We start from the raw sequence: 16,390 nt of genomic DNA on the forward strand, positions 1-16,390 counted from the left end.
TAAAACCGGCTTTTCAGGGTTCTAAAAGACAAAAATAAAGATTTTTAGACACTTGGAGACCAAAAGAGAGTCATTTTACCAAAAAAATGTTCATGCCATTGGAGCCCAAATGTCTAAAATCTTGTCTAAAACTGGCTTTTTAAGGCTCTAAAAGACAAAAATAGAGTCAATTTGACTAAATTGTTTTTCAGATCTTTGGTGACTAAATGCAGTTATTTTGACTAAAAAAGGCTTTTTAAACACTTGGAGACCAAAATAGAGTCATTTTGACCGAAAAAAATTTCAGGTCATTGGAGCCAAATGTCTAAAATCTTGTCTAAAACCGACCTTTTAAGGCACTAAAAGACAAAAATACAGTCAATTTGAATACATTTTTTTTTCAGACCTTTGGTGACCAAATGCAGTTATTTTGACTAGAAAAAGGCTTTTTAGACACTTGGAGACCAAAATAGAGTCATTTTGACCAAAAAACTTTTTTTCAGGCCATTGGAGCCAAATGTCTAAAATCTTGTCTAAAACCAGCTTTTTAAGGCTCTAAAAGACAAAAATATAGTCATTTAGACTAAAATAACAATTTCAGACCTTTGGTGACCAAATGCAGTTATTTTGACTATAAAAGGCTTTTTTGACACTTGGAGACCAAAATAGAGTCATTTTGACCAACAATTTCTTTTCAGGCCATTGGAGCCCAAATGGCCGGTTTTAGACAAATCTTGTCTTAAACCGGCTTTTTAAAGCTCTAAAAGACAAAAATACATTCATTTTGACTTAATTTTTTTTCAGACCTTTGGTGACCAAATGCAGTTATTTTGACTAAAAAAGGCATTTTAGACCCTTGGAGACCAGAATAGAGTCATTTTGACCAAAAAATGTTTTTCAGGCCATTGGAGCCAAATGTCTAAAATCTTGACTAAAATCAGCTTTTTAATGCTCTAAAAGACAAAAATATAGTCATTTGGACTAAAAAAATTTCAGACCTTTGGTGACCAAATGCAGTTATTTTGACTACAAAAGGAGACCAAAATAGAGTCATTTTGACCAAAATTTTTTTTCAGGCCAAAATTTTTTTTCAGAACATTTTTTTCCAGACCATTTTGACCAAAAATTTTTTTCAGGCGATTGGAGCCCAAATGGCCAGTAAAAGACAAAAATACATTCATTTTGACTAAATTTATTTTTCAGACCTTTGGTGACCAAATGCAGATATTTATACTAAAAAGGGCTCTTTAGACACTTGGAGACCAAAATAGAGTCATTTTGACCAAAAAGATTTTCAGGCCATTGGAGCCAAAATGTCTAAAATCTTGTCTAAAACCGGCTTTTTAAAGCACTAAAAGACAAAAATACAGTCAATTTGAATACATTTTTTTCAGACCTTTGGTGACCAAATGCACTTTGACTAGAAAAAGGCTTTTTAAACACGTGGAGACCAAAATAGAGTCAATTTGACCAAAAAACTTTTTTTCAGGCTATTGGAGCTCTATTTTGGTCTCCAATTGTCTAAAAAGCCTTTTTTAGTATAAATAACTGAATTTAGTCACCAAAAGTCTAATAAAAAAATTTGTCAAAATAACTGTATTTTTGTCTTTTAGAGCCTTAAAAAGCCGGTTTTAGACAAGATTTGTCTAAAACCGGCCATTTGGACTCCAATGGCCTGAAAAAATGTTTTCGGTCAAAATGACTCTATTTTGGTCTCCAAGTGTCTAAAAAGCCTTTTTTTTAGTCAAAATAACTGCATTTGGTCACCAAAGGTCTGAAAAAAACTTTAGTCAAAATGACTATATGTTTGTCTTTTAGCGCGTTAAAAGCCGGTTTTAGACAAGATTTTAGACATTTGGCTCCACTGGCCTGAAAAAATGTTTTGGTCAAAATGACTTTATTTTGGTCTCCAAGTGTCTAAAAAGCCTTTTTTTAGTCAAAATAACTGCATTTAGTCACCAAAGGTATGACAAAAAAATTAAGTCAAAATGAATGTATTTTTGTCTTTTAGAGCTTTAAAAAGCCAGTTTAAGACAAGATTTGTCTAAAACCGGCCATTTGGGCTCCAATGGCCTGAAAATAAATTTTTGGTCAAAATGACTCTATTTTGGTCTCCAAGTGTCTAAAAAGCATTTTATAGTCAAAATAACTGCATTTGGTCACCAAAGGTCTGAAATTGTTTTTTTAGTCTAAATGACTATATTTTTGTCTTTTAGAGCCTTAAAAAGTCGGTTTTAGACAAGATTTTAGACAATTGGCTCCAATGGCCTGAAATTTTTTTTCGGTCAAAATGACTCTATTTTGGTCTTCAAGTGTCTAAAAGCCTTTTTTAGTCAAAATAACTGCATTTGGTCACCAAAGATCTGAAAAACAATTTAGACAAATTGACTCTATTTTTGTCTTTTAGAGCCTTAAAAAGCTGGTTTTAGACAAGATTTTAGACATTTGGGCTCCAATGGCATGAACATTTTTTTTGGTTAAAATGACTCTATTTTGGTCTCCAAGTGTCTAAAAATCTTTTTTTAGTATAAATAACTGCATTTGGTCACCAAAGGTCTGAAAAAAATTAGTCAAAATGAATGTATTTTTGTCTTTTAGTGTCTTAAAAAGCCGTTTTTAGACCAGATTTGTCTAAAACCGGCCATTTGGGCTCCAATGGCCTGAAAATTTTTTTTTGGTCAAAATGACTCTATTTTGGTCTCCAAGTGTCTAAAAAGCCTTTTTAGTCAAAATAACTGCATTTGGTAACCAAAGGTCTGAAAAAAAATTTAGTCAAAATGACTATATTTTTGTCTTTTAGAGCCCTAAAAAGACGGTTTTAGACAAGATTTTAGACATTTGGGCTCCAATGGCCTGAAAAAAATTCTTTGGTCAAAATGACTCTTTTCTGGTCTCCAGGTATCTAAAAAGCTTTTTTTAGCCAAAATAACTGACAAACTTTTTTAGTCAAAAATGACTGTATTTTTGTCTTTTTAGAGTCTTAAAAAGCCGGTTTTAGACACTGCCGGTCTCCAATGGTCTGAAATTTTTTTGTCAAAATGAATGTATTTATCATTCTGTGGCTGAAGGTACATTAGGCATTCACAGGGTACAGAAGTAAGTGTCGGCCTGTATAGGCCCCAAAAATTAGCCCACATGGGTTTAACTAAGAACGTAGTATTCTGGGACTGAAGGTAAGTGTCAGGTAAACATATGTGGGCTAATTTCTGGGGCCTTTTATGGCCGACACTTACTTCTGTATCCTGTGAATGCCTAATTTACCTTTAGCCACAGAATTCTACGTTCTTAGCTGTCAGTAAAACCCATGTGGGCTAATTTTTGGGGACTATACAGGCCAACACTTACTTCTGTATCCTGTAAATGCCTAATGTACCTTCAGCCACCAAATACTACATTCTTAACTGTCAGGTAAACCCATGTGAGCTAATTTTTGGGGCCTATACATGCCGACACTTACTTCTGTATACTGTGTGAATGCCTACTGTACCTCTAGCCATCAAATACTACGTTCTTTGCTGTCAGTTAAACCCATGTGAGCTATTTTTTGGGGCCTATACAGGCCGACACAAACTTCTCAAATAGAAAGCCAACGAATAAAGGAAAAGCCAAAAGCCTACAGCACCTGGTATTCCCAGGCTGTAGCGGAATGGACGCTGAGAGTGTGGCTTGTGTTGAAAGAATGACCATAATATTACTGAACAGTGTCCCTGAGGAAATATATAAAGATATATTGCAGATTGCTAGAATATGGCAGCAGTGTTTTATAGACCCCTGCTAGTGGGGTGGGGTTTGTTGTTGTGAATATCGGCATTCCATTGTCCTATTGTTCCTGTCTGCCTTGTAAGCATATTATGGGATGTGTGTTTGTGTGGAATGACTCAAAGAGGGAGAGGGTTTTGGCAGAGTGTAGATCTCTTGTGTTTTCAATAAACAAGGCATTCTGAGTTGACTCCCAGCTTATGTGTCGTCTAGTTCTTGGGAGGGTAGGATTGTATAACACTACCTGGATTGTTGCATGCTGTACCTGCTTAGTTGGATTATTACCTGTTTTCCTGTCTACCAGCGGAGCCAATGTAGATTAAACTACTCCTCTGCTACACAGGCGGTCTCCCATCCAGGTACTAACCAGGCCTGATGCTGCTTACCTTCCGAGATCAAATGAGATCGGGCACGTTGAGGGTGATGTGGCCATAGGCAATCACCACTGCCACCCTCGACCCCTTTGAACTTGGCCATTGCAAGATGGCACCTCAAGAGAAATGAAAAGAAAGCCAACGAATAAAGAAAAAGCAAAAAGCCTTCAGCACCTGGTATTCCCAGGCGGTCTCCCATCCAGGTACTAACCAGGCCCGACCCTGCTTAGCTTCCAAGATCAGACGAGATTGGGCGCGTTCAAGGTGATGTGGCTGTAGGCGACCACCACTGCCACCCTCGACCCCTTTGAACTTGGCCATTGCAAGATGGCACCTCAGGAGAAACAAAAAGAAAGCCAACGAATAAAGGAAAAGCCAGAACCCTACAGCACCTGGTATAACCATGAAGTCCCCCTTCCAGGTACTAACCAGGCCCGAACCTGCTTAGCTTCCAAGATCAGACAAGATAGGGCACGTTTAGGGTAATGTGGCTGTAGGCAATCCCTCCTGCCACTCTCGACCCCTTTGAACTTGGCCATGGCAAGATGGCACCTCAGGAGAAACAAAATGAAAGACAACAAATAAAGGAAAAGCCAAAAGCCTACAGAACCTAGTATTCCCAGTCGGTCTCACATCCTACTAACCAGGCCCGACCCAGCTTAGCTTCCGAGATCAGACGAGATCGGGCTCGTTCAGGGTGATGTGGCCGTAGGCGATCACCACTGCCACCCTCTGCCCCTTTGAACTTGGCCATGGCAAAATGGCACCTCAGGAGAAACAAAAAGAAAGCCAACGAATAAAGGAAAAGCCAAAAGCCTACAGCACCTGGTATTTCCAGGGGGTCTCCCATCCAGGTACTAACCAGGCCCGACACTACTTAGCTTTGGAGATCCGACGAGATTGGGCACGTTCAGAGTGATGTGGCCGTAGGCAATCACCGCTGCCACACTCGACCCCTTTGAACTTGGCCATGGCAAGATGGCACCTCAGGAGAAACAAAAAGAAAGCCAAAGAATAAATGAAAATCCAAAAGCCTACAGCACTTGGTAATCCCAGGCGGTCTCCCATTTAGGTACTAACCAGTCCCAACCCTGCTTAGCTTCCGAGATCAGGCACATTCAGGGTGATGTAGCCGTAGGCAATCACCACTGCCACTCTCAACCCCTTTGAACTTGGCCATGGCAAGATGGCTCCTCAGGAGAAACAAAAAGAAAGCCAACAAATAAAGGAAAAGCCAAAAGCTTACAGCACCTGGTATTCCCTGGTGATCTCCTATCCAGGTACTAACCAGGCCCGACCCTGCTTAGCTTCCGAGATCAGACGAAATCAGGTGCGTTCAGGGTGATGTGGCCATTGGCGATCACCACTACCACCCTCGACCCCTTTGAACTTGGCCATGGCAAAATGGCATCTCTGGAGAAACAAAAAGAAAGCCAACGAATAAAGGAAAAGCCAAAAGCCTACAGCACCTGGTATTCCCAGGCAGTCCCCCCTCCAGGTACTAACCAGGCCCAATCCTGCTTAGCTTCCAAGATCAGACCAGATTGAGCGCATTAAAGGTGATGTGGCCTTAGGCGATCACCACTGCCACCCTCGACCGTTTTGAATTTGGCCATGCCAAGATGGCACCTCAGGAGAAACAAAGAGAAAGCCAATGAATAAAGGAAAAGCCTAAAGCCTACAGCACCTGGTATTCCCAGGCTGTAGCGGAATGAACACAGTGTGGCTTGTGTTGAAAGAATGGCCATAATATTACTGAACAGTGTCCCTGAGGAAATATATAAAGATATATTGCAGATTGCTAGAATATGGCAGCAGTGTTTCATGGACACCTGCTAGTGGGGTGGGGTTTGTTTTTGTGAATAACTGCATTCCATTGTCCTATTGTTCCTGTCTGCCTTGTAAGCATATTTTGGGCGGTGTATTTGGGTGGAATCACTCGAAGAGGGAGGGGGTTTTGGAGAAGTGTAGATCTCTTGTGTTTTCAATAAACAATGCATTCTGAGTTGACTCCCAGCCTATGTGTCATCTAGTTCTTGGGAGGGAAGGATTGGATAACGGTACATTAGGCATTCACAGGGTACAGAAGTAAGTTTCGGCCTGTATAGGCCCCAAAAATTAGCCCAAATGGGTTTACCTGACAGCTAAGAATGTAGTATTCTGTGACTGAAGGTACATTAGGCATTCACAGGATAAAGAAGTAAGTGTCGGCCATAAAAGGCCCCAAAAATTAGCCCACATCAGTTTACCTGACAACTAAGAACGTAGTATTTGGTGGCTTGAGGTACATTAGGCATTCACACAGTATACAGAAGTGTCGGACTGTATAGGCCCCAAAAATTAGCTTACATGGGTTTAACTGACAGCAAGGAACGTAGTGTATTTAAAGGCTGGTGGTACATTAGGCATTCACAGTAGACAGAAGTAAGTGTCGGCCTTTATAGGCCCCAAACATTAGCTCACATGGGTTTAATTGACAGCAGAGAACGTAGTATTTGATGGCTGGAGGTACATTAGGCTTTCACAGGATACAGAAGTAAGTGTCAGCCTGTATAGGCCCCAAAACTTAGCTCACATGGGTTTAACTGACAGCAAAGAACATAGTGTATTTGATGGCTAGAGGTAAATTAGGCATTCACACAGGAGAAACAAAAAGAAAGCCAATGAATAACTTGAGGTGCCATCTTGCCATGGCCAAGTTCAAAGGGGGTCGAGGGTGGCAGTGGTGATCGCCTATGGCCTCATCACCTTGAACGCACCCGATCTTGTCTAATCTTGGAAGCTAAGCAGGATCGAGCCTGGTTAGTACCTGGATGGGAGACCGCCTGGGAATACCAGGTGCTGTAGGCTTTTCCTTTATTCGTTTGGCTTTCTTTTTGTTTCTCCCGAGGTGCCATATTGCCATGGCCAAGTTCAAAGGGGACGAGGTTGGCATTTGTGATCGCCTACGGCCACATCACCCTGAAAGCGCCCGATCTCATCTGATCTCAGAAGCTAAGCAGGGTCAGGCCTGGTTAGTAGCTGGATGGGAGACTGCCTGGAAATACCAGGTGCTGTAGGCTTTTGGCTTTTCCTTGATTTGTTTGCTTTCTTTTTGTTTCTCCTGAGGTGCCATCTTGCCATGGCCAAGTTCAAAGGGGTCGAGGGTGGCAGTGGTCATCGCCTATGGCCACATCACCCTGAACACGCCCAAGCTCGTCTGATCTCAGAAGCTAAGCAAGGTCGTGCCTGGTTAGAACCTGGATGGGAAACCGCCTGGGAATACCAGGTGCTGTAGGCTTTTGGCTTTTCCTTTATTCGTTGGCTTTCTTTTTGTTTCTCCTGAGGTGCCATCTTGCCATGGCAAAGTTCAAAGGGGTCGAGGGTGGCAGTGGTGATTGCCTACGGCCACATCACCCTGAACGTGACCTATCTTGTCTGATCTTGGAAGCTAAGCAGGGTCGGGCCTGGTTAGTACCTGGATGGGAGACCGCCTGGGAATACCAGGTGCTGTAAGGCTTTTGGCTTTTCCTTTTTTTTTTTTAAATTCTGTAATATAACACCTGAGTATCAACAACAGAAAAGGTACAATTAAATACAGACATTATGCAAATTAGGGCAGGGCGGTCCAGAGTCAAAAGAGCATGGAAACTGATGGGGAATGTGAGAGTGGGGGAGAGTTCTTGGGCGAGTCCTGGAACGTAAATGTATATTGATCCATAGAGGGGTCGGATTTGGAGAAGGAGTACTTGACATAATTGTCCCATTTCTGTAGAAATGATTTCCGTGAGGATGGGGCTGAAAAATCCGTGTTGAGGCGGTCAATGGAAAGAAGTGTGGAAAGCTCTTATCTGACCTGGGAAACTAAGGGGGGAGTTGTGGAGATCCAATTAGTTAGGATTCTCCTTCTGGCCACCAGTAAACAGGTCAGGATCCACAGACGATGTGGCGAGGCAGGGGTGCTAGACCACTTTTGGAGGCGTTTGTCCCATTAACCGAACAGGAGCAATATAGGGTCTTTGGGTATGTGCCACTTTGTCACTTCCCTGATGAAGGTCAGTACCTGGTCCCAGAATGTCGTGATATAGGGACAGGACCAGAACTTGTGGCAAAGAGAAGGTCGTTCCGCGGAACATAACGGACAATTATGAGCATCCTGAATTGTTTTGTTTAGAGGTACATTAGGTATTCACACAGTATACAGAAGTAAGTGTCAGCATGTATAGGCCCCAAAAATTAGCTCACATGGGTTTACCTGACAGCTAAGTATGTAGTATTTGGAGGCTGAAGGTACATTAGGCATTCACAGGATACAGAAGTAAGTGTCGGCCTGTATAGTCCCCAAAAATTAGCCCACATGGGTTTAACTGACAGCTAAGAACGTAGTATTCTGTGGCTCAAGGTACATTAGGCATTCACAGTATACAGAAGTAAGTGTTGGCCTTTATAGACCCCAAAAATTAGCTCACATAGGTTTAACTGACAGCAAGGAACGTAGTATTTAAAGGATGGAAGTACATTAGGCATTCACAGGATATAGAAGTAAGTGTCGGCCTGTATAGACCCCAGAAATTAGCTCACATGGGTTTAACTGACACCAAAGAACATAGTGTATTTGATGGCTGGAGGTACATCAGGCATTGACAGTATACAGAAGTAAGTGTCGGCCTGTTTAGGCCCCAAAAATTAGCTCACATAGGTTTAACTGACAGCAAAGAACGTATTATTGGATGGCTAGAGGTACATCAGGCATTCACACAGTATACAGAAGTAAGTGTCGGCCTGTATAGGCCCCAAAAATTAGCTCCCATGGGTTTACCTGACTGCTAAGAACGTAGTATTCTGTGGCTAAAGGTACATTAGGCATTCACAGGATGCAGAAGTAAGTAGAAAATGTTAGGTGCCGACCCTAAATGCCAGTAAGCCAAGAAAGGTCCTGCCACATCCCTAAGGACATATGAGAAAAAAGTGTATCAAGTGGTATTGGTGTTCCAATACACCAGACCCTAAATGAGCCCCACAGGGAACTGTGTATTCTGAGGAAACACCCAACCTGGGACTTTGTAGGCAGGAGTTACTTGGCATGAATAGATAAATAAAAGACCAATTTAAAATATAATGATTTTATTAATACATGTGTACAAAATTGTTAAAAAAGACACAGATGCAAAGGCATCAAAAGACAGTCAATATAGAAAATATGTAATACATAAAATTATGAACCATATCCTAGAGTAGTGGGGTCACCCAGGTCCAACATGTTTTGCCGACTCTGCAGACTCTGACTTAAAAAGGCTTTTTAGACACTTGGAGACCAAAATAAAGTCATTTTGACCAAAAACTTTTTTCAGGCCATCGGAGCCCAAATGTCTAAAATCTTGTCTAAAACCGGCTTTTTAAGGCTCTAAAAGACAAAAATACAGTCATTTTGCCAAAAAAAATTTCAGACCTTTGGTGACCAAATGCCGTTATTTTGACTAACAAAAGGTTTTTAGACACTTGGAGACCAAAATAGAGTAATTTTGACCAAAACATTTTTTTCAGGCCATTGGAGCCAAATGTCTAAAATCTTGTCTAAAACCGGCTTTTTAAGGCTCTAAAAGACAAAAATATAGTCATTTTGACTAAATTTTTTTTCTGACCTTTGTTGACCAAATGCAGTTATTTTGACGAAAAAAGGATTTTAAGACACTTGGAGACCAAAATAGAGTAATTTTGACCGAAAATATCTTTTCAGGCCATTGGAGCCCAAATGGCTAGTTTTAGACAAATCTTATCTAAACCCGGCTTTTTAAGGCTCTAAAAGACAAAAATACAGTAATTTTGACTAAAAAAATGTTCAGACCTTTGGTGACCAAATGCCGTTATTTTGACTAAAAAGGATTTTTAGACACTTGGAGACCAAAATAGTCATTTTGACCAAAAAAATTTCAGGCCATTGAAGAGCAAAATGCAGTTATCTTGTCTAAAACTGGCTTTTTAAGACTCTAAAAGACAAAAATACAGTCATTTTGACTAAAAAAGTTTTTCAGACCTTTGGTGACCAAATGCAGTTATTTTGACTAAAAAAGGCTTTTTAGACACTTGGAGACCAAAATAGTTATTTTAACCCAAAAAAATTTTCAGGCCATTGGAGCCAAATGTCTAAAATCTTGTCTAAAACCGGCTTTTTAAGGCTCTAAAAGACAAAAATTGACAGCTAAGAACGTAGTATTCTGTGGCTGAAGGTACATTAGGCATTTACAGGATAAAGAAGTAAGTGTCGGCCATAAAAGGCCCCAAAAATTAGCCCAAATGGGTTTACCTGACAGCTAAGAACGTAGTATTCTGTGGCTGAAGGTACATTAGGCATTAACAGGATAAAGAAGTAAGTGTCGGCCATAAAAGGCCCCAAAAATTAGCCCACATCAGTTTACCTGACAACTAAGAACGTAGTATTTGGTGGCTGGAGGTACATTAGGCATTCACACAGTATACAGAAGTAAGTTAAGGTGCTCCTAAGGACACTCCAAACACCGATATCCCCGTGCAGGAAGTACCACCACCAAAGGTAAAGGTTGGCCTCTTACCACAATGATTTGACCCCCATGACAGAGATCAAAAACAGCATATTTCAACCTCCACTGGCAAATCCTGCACTGGCTCACTCTCTGATCACATCCACTTCCTCACAGATAGTTATAACATGTAAAGAGGGAAACAACTGCCATAGTGTAGTACCATTAAACAACTATATTGGACGCAATTCTCAAAGTGGCAACTCACATTTGGCTGTAGTTTGTATGGCGTGTTTAAATCAGGGTGTCCTCGAGGCTCGATTCCTGCCGAAAAAATGGCCGCCGCGTCCCCTCCGTGGTCTCAGTGTGACGCACCGCAGGCTCCTCCTACGCGTTTCATCAGAGACTGACGTCGTCAGGGGGTGTGGCCTGCAGTGAACGTCCACAATTTATGCGCTGACGGAGACGGATAGGCGGGGCAATAGACAGGTCCTGGATCCCGGAAGAAAGACACTTGCGTGTCAGCGACCACAACCGGCATTTCACAAGAAGAGACATCCGGACTTAGAATGCGGTTCACGTGCGTACCAACGTCCGGAACCAAACATTAACCGGATGTCACATTAAGAGTCAATCAAGACCAATATTAGCACTCATACAATGTTCAGTGCAAAATAAATCTTATGCAGATGGATACAGCATATGTAAGCCCAATTGAGCTAAACACACAAGTATCCATTAGCTTTGCATGATTAGATGGTCACAATGGACCACAGTGGAAACCGGCGCCATCTCTCAGCAGAAATAAAAAAATCGGGAGACTCCGACCACACCGCCAAATACAACACTAATACATAAAAGATATATTAGCAATATTACCAATCATAAATCTAAAATACATGATCTTAAATAAAAACATATTAAAAAGGCCTCTCAAAAAGAAAATCCAGATAAAAACACATGAACTCATTTGTTATAGGCAACTAGTATACAGGCAATCTACCTTCAAACTATGAATTATGAATTATTGATGAAGGAATTGATGTCCCAATCAATATTGAGCCCGTGAGGGGCATAGGATTTGAGGCGGTAAATGCAACTGGTCTCCAACTGGGAGACCCCTCTCGTCAGATTGCTACCCCTCCAATTACCCGGGAATTTATCAATCCCCATAAAAATAGTGCCACTAGGATCTTTATTATGGCAGAGAGCATAGTGCCTCGACACGCTATGTTTAGAGAAAGCTTTTATAATATTAGCCACATGCTCGTTTAACCGTATATGCAGCTGGCGTATCGTGCGGCCCACGTATTCCAAACCACATGGGCAACGCAAAACATACAGGACATAGCGTGTAGAGCATGTAATGAATGGGCCAGGAGAAACAAAAAGAAAGCCAATGAATAAAGGAAAAGCCAAAAGGCTACAGCACCTGGTATTCCCAGGTGGTCTCCCATCCAGGTACTAACCAGGCCCGGCCCTGCTTTGCTTCCGAGATCAGGCGCATTCAGGGTGAGACAAAAATACAGTCATTTTGACCCCAAAAAAATTTTCAGACCATTGGAGACAAAATACAGTAATCTTGTCTAAAACCGGCTTTTTAAAACTCTAAAAGACAAAAATAAAGTAATTTTGACTAAAATAATTTTTTCAGACTTTTGGTGACCAAATGCAGTTATTTTGACTAAAAAAGGCTTTTAAGACACTTGGAGACCAAAATAGAGTCATTTTGACCAATAACATTTTCAGGGCATTGGAGAGCAAAATGCAGCGATCTTCACTAAACCCGGCTTTTTAAGACTCTAAAATACAAAAATTCAGTCATTTTGAATAAAAAAATGTTTCATTCACAGGATACAGAAGTAAGTGTCGGCCGTAAAAGGCCCCAAAAATTAGCCCACATGGGTTTACCTGACAGCTAAGAACGTAGTATTTGGTGGCTGAAGGTATATTAGGCATTCACAGGATACAGAAGTAAGTGTCGGCCTGTATAACCTCAAAAATTAGCCCACATGGGTTTAATTGACAGCTAAGAACGTAGTATTCTTTGGCTGAATGTACATTAGGCATTCACTGGATACAGAAGTAAGTGTCGGCCATAAAAGGCCCCAAAAAATAGCCCACATGGGTTTACATGATAGCTAAGAATGTAGTATTCTGTGGCTGAAGGTACATTAGGCATTTACAGGATAAAGAAGTAAGTGTCGGCCATAAAAGGCCCCACAAAATTAGCCCAAATGGGTTTACCTGAAAGCTAAGAACGTAGTATTCTGTGGCTGAAGGTACATTAGGCATTCACAGGGTACAGAAGTAAGTGTCGGCCTGTATAGGCCCCAAAAATGAGCCCAAATGGGTTTACCTGACAGCTAAGAATGTAGTATTCTGTGGCTGAAGGTACCTTAGGCATTCACAGGATAAAGAAGTAAGTGTCGGCCATAAAAGGCCCCAAAAATTAGCCCACATCAGTTTACCTGACAACTAAGAACGTAGTATTTGGTGGCTTGAGGTACATTAGGCATTCACACAGTATACAGAAGTAAGTGTCGGACTGTATAGGCCCCAAACATTAGCTCACATGGGTTTAACTGACAGCACAGAACGTAGTATTTGATGGCTGGAGGTACATTAGGCTTTCAAAGGATACAGAAGTAAGTGTCAGCCTGTATAGGCCCCAAAACCTAGCTCACATGGGTTTAACTGACAGCAAATAACATAGTGTATTTGATGGCTGAAGGTACATTAGGCATTCACAGTATACAGAAGCAAGTGTCGGACTGTATAGGCCCCAAAAATTAGCTCACATGGGTTTAACTGACAGCAAAGAACGTAGTGTATTTGATGGCTGGAGGTACATTAGGCATTCACAGTAGACTGAAGTAAGTGTCGGCCTGTATAGGCCCCAAACATTAGCTCACATGGGTTTAACTGACAGCACAGAACGTAGTATTTGATGGCTAGAGGTAAATTAGGCATTCACACAGGAGAAACAAAAAGAAAGCCAACGAATAACCTGAGGTGCCATCTTGCCATGGCCAAGTTCAAAGGGGTCGAGGGTGGTAGTGGTGCTCGGCTACGGCCACATCACCCTGAACGCACCCAATCTCGTCTGATGCTCAGAAGCTAAGCAGGGTCGGGCCTGGTTAGTACCTGGATGGGAGACCGACTGGGAATACCAGGTGCTGTAGGCTTTTGGCTTTTCCTTTATTCGTTGGCTTTCTTTTTGTTTCTCCTGAGGTGCCATCTTGCCATGGCCAAGTTCAAAGGGGTCGAGGGTGGAAGTAGTGATCGCCTACAGCCACATCACCCTGAACACGCCCAATCTGGTCTGATCTCGGAAGCTAAGCAGGGTCGGGCCTGGTTAGTACCTGGATGGGAGACCGCCTGTGTAGCGGAGGAGTAGTTTAATCTACATGGCCTCTGCTGGTAGATAGGAAAACAGGTAATAATCCAACTAGGCAGGTACAGCATGCAACAATCCAGGTAGCGTTATACAATCCTTCCCTCCCACTAGATACCAGGTGCTGTAGGCTTTTCCTTTATTCGTTGGCTTTCTTTTTGTTTCTCCTGAAGTGACATCTTGCTATGGCCAAGTTCAAAGGGGTCGAGGATGGCAGTGGTGATCACCTATGGCTACATCACCCTGAACACACCCCATCTCGTCTGATCTTGGAAGCTAAGCAGGGTCAGGCCTGTTTAGTACCTGGATGGGAGACCGCCTGGGAATACCAGGTGCTGTAGACTTTTGGCTTTTGCTTTATTCGTTGGCTTTCTTTTTGTTTCTCCTGAGGTGCCATCTTGCCATTGCCAAGTTCAAAGGGGTCAATGGTGGCAGTGGTTATTGCCTATGGCCACATCACCCTTAACGCGCCCGATCTCGTCTGATCTCGGAAGCTAAGCAGGGTCAGGCCTGTAACCAGGATGGGAGACTGCCTGGGAATACCAAGTGCTGTAGACTTTTGGCTTTTGCTTTATTCGTTGGCTTTCTTTCTGTTTCTCCTGAGGTGCCATCTTGCCATGGCCAAGTTCAAAGGGGTCAATGGTGGCAGTGGTTATTGCCTATGGCCACATCACCCTGAACGCACCTGATTTCGTCTGATCTCAGAAGCTAAGAAGGGTCAGGCCTGGTTAGTACCTGGATGGGAGACCACCTGGGAATACCAGGTGCTGTAAGCTTTTGGCTTTTCCTTTATTCGTTGGCTTTATTTTTGTTTCTCCTAAGGAACCATCTTGCCATGACCAAGTTCAAAGGGGTCGAGGGTGGCAGTGGTGATCGCCTACGGCCACATCAACCTGAACGCGCCTGATCTTGGAAGCTAAGTAGCGTCAGGCCTGGTTACTACCTGGATGGGAGACTGATTGTGTAGCGGAGTAGTAGTTTAATCTACATTGGCTCCGCTGGTAGACAGGAAAACAGGTAATAATCCAACTAAGCAGGTACAGCATGCAACAATCCAGGTAGTGTTATACAATCCTTCCCTCCCAAGAACTGGGAGTCAACTCAGAATGCCTTTTTTTTTGAAAACACAAGAGATCTACACTCTGCCAAAACCCTCTCCCTCTTTGAGTCATTCCACACAAACACACATCCCATAATATGCTTACAAGGCAGACAGGAACAATAGGACAATGGAATGCTGGTATTCACAATAACAAACCCCACCCCACTAGCAGGGGTCTATGAAACACTGCTGCCATATTCTAGCAATCTGCAATATATCTTTATATATTTCCTCAGGGACACTGTTCAGTAAAATTATGGTCATTCTTTCAACACAAGCCAGACTCTCAGCGTCCATTCCGCTACAGCCTGAGAATACCAGGTGCTGTAGGCTTTTGGCTTTTCCTTTATTCGTTGGCTTTCTTTTTGAGAAATTTGTGTCGGCCTGTATAGGCCCCAAAAAATAGCTCACATGGGTTTAACTGACAGCAAAGAACGTAGTATTTGATGGCAAGAGGTACATTAGGCATTCACAGGATACAGAAGTAAGCGTCGGACTGTTTAGGCCCCAAAAATTAGCTCACATGGGTTTAACTGACAGCAAAGAATGTAGTATTGGATGGCTAGAGGTACAGCAGGCAGAGTCATTTTGACCAAAAAATGTTTTTCAGGCCATTGGAGCCAAATGTCTAAAATCTTGTCTAAAACCAGCTTTTTAATGCTCTAAAAGACAAAAATATAGTTATTTGGACTAAAAAAATTTCAGACCTTTGGTGACCAAATGCAGTTATTTTGACTACAAAAGGAGACCAAAATAGAGTCATTTTGACCAAAATTTTTTTTCAGGCCAAAATTTTTTTTCAGGCCATTTTTTTTCCAGACCATTTTGACCAAAAAAATTTTTCAGGCGATTGGAGCCCAAATAGCCAGTTTTAGACAAATCTCTAAGGCTCTAAAAGACAAAAATACATTCATTTTGACTAAATTTATTTTTCAGACCTTTGGTGACCAAATGCAGTTATTTATACTAAAAAGGGCTCTTTTGACACTTGGAGACCAAAATAGAGTCATTTTGACCAAAAAGATTTTCAGGCCATTGGAGCCAAAATGTCTAAAATCTTGTCTAAAACCGGCTTTTTAAAGCACTAAAAGACAAAAATACAGTCAATTTGAATACATTTTTTTCCAGACCTCTGGTGACCAAATGCATTTTGACTAGAAAAAGGCTTTTTAAACACTTGGAGACCAAAATAGAGTCATTTTTACCAAAAAAAATTTTTCAGGCTATTGGAGCTCTATTTTGGTCTCCAAGTGTCTAAAAAGCCTTTTAGAGTCTATAACTGCATTTAGTCACCAAAAGTCTG

Source organism: Pelophylax lessonae (genome assembly GCF_965119305.1).
Source record: "Pelophylax lessonae genome assembly, chromosome: 2".
Lineage (NCBI taxonomy): Eukaryota > Metazoa > Chordata > Amphibia > Anura > Ranidae > Pelophylax > Pelophylax lessonae.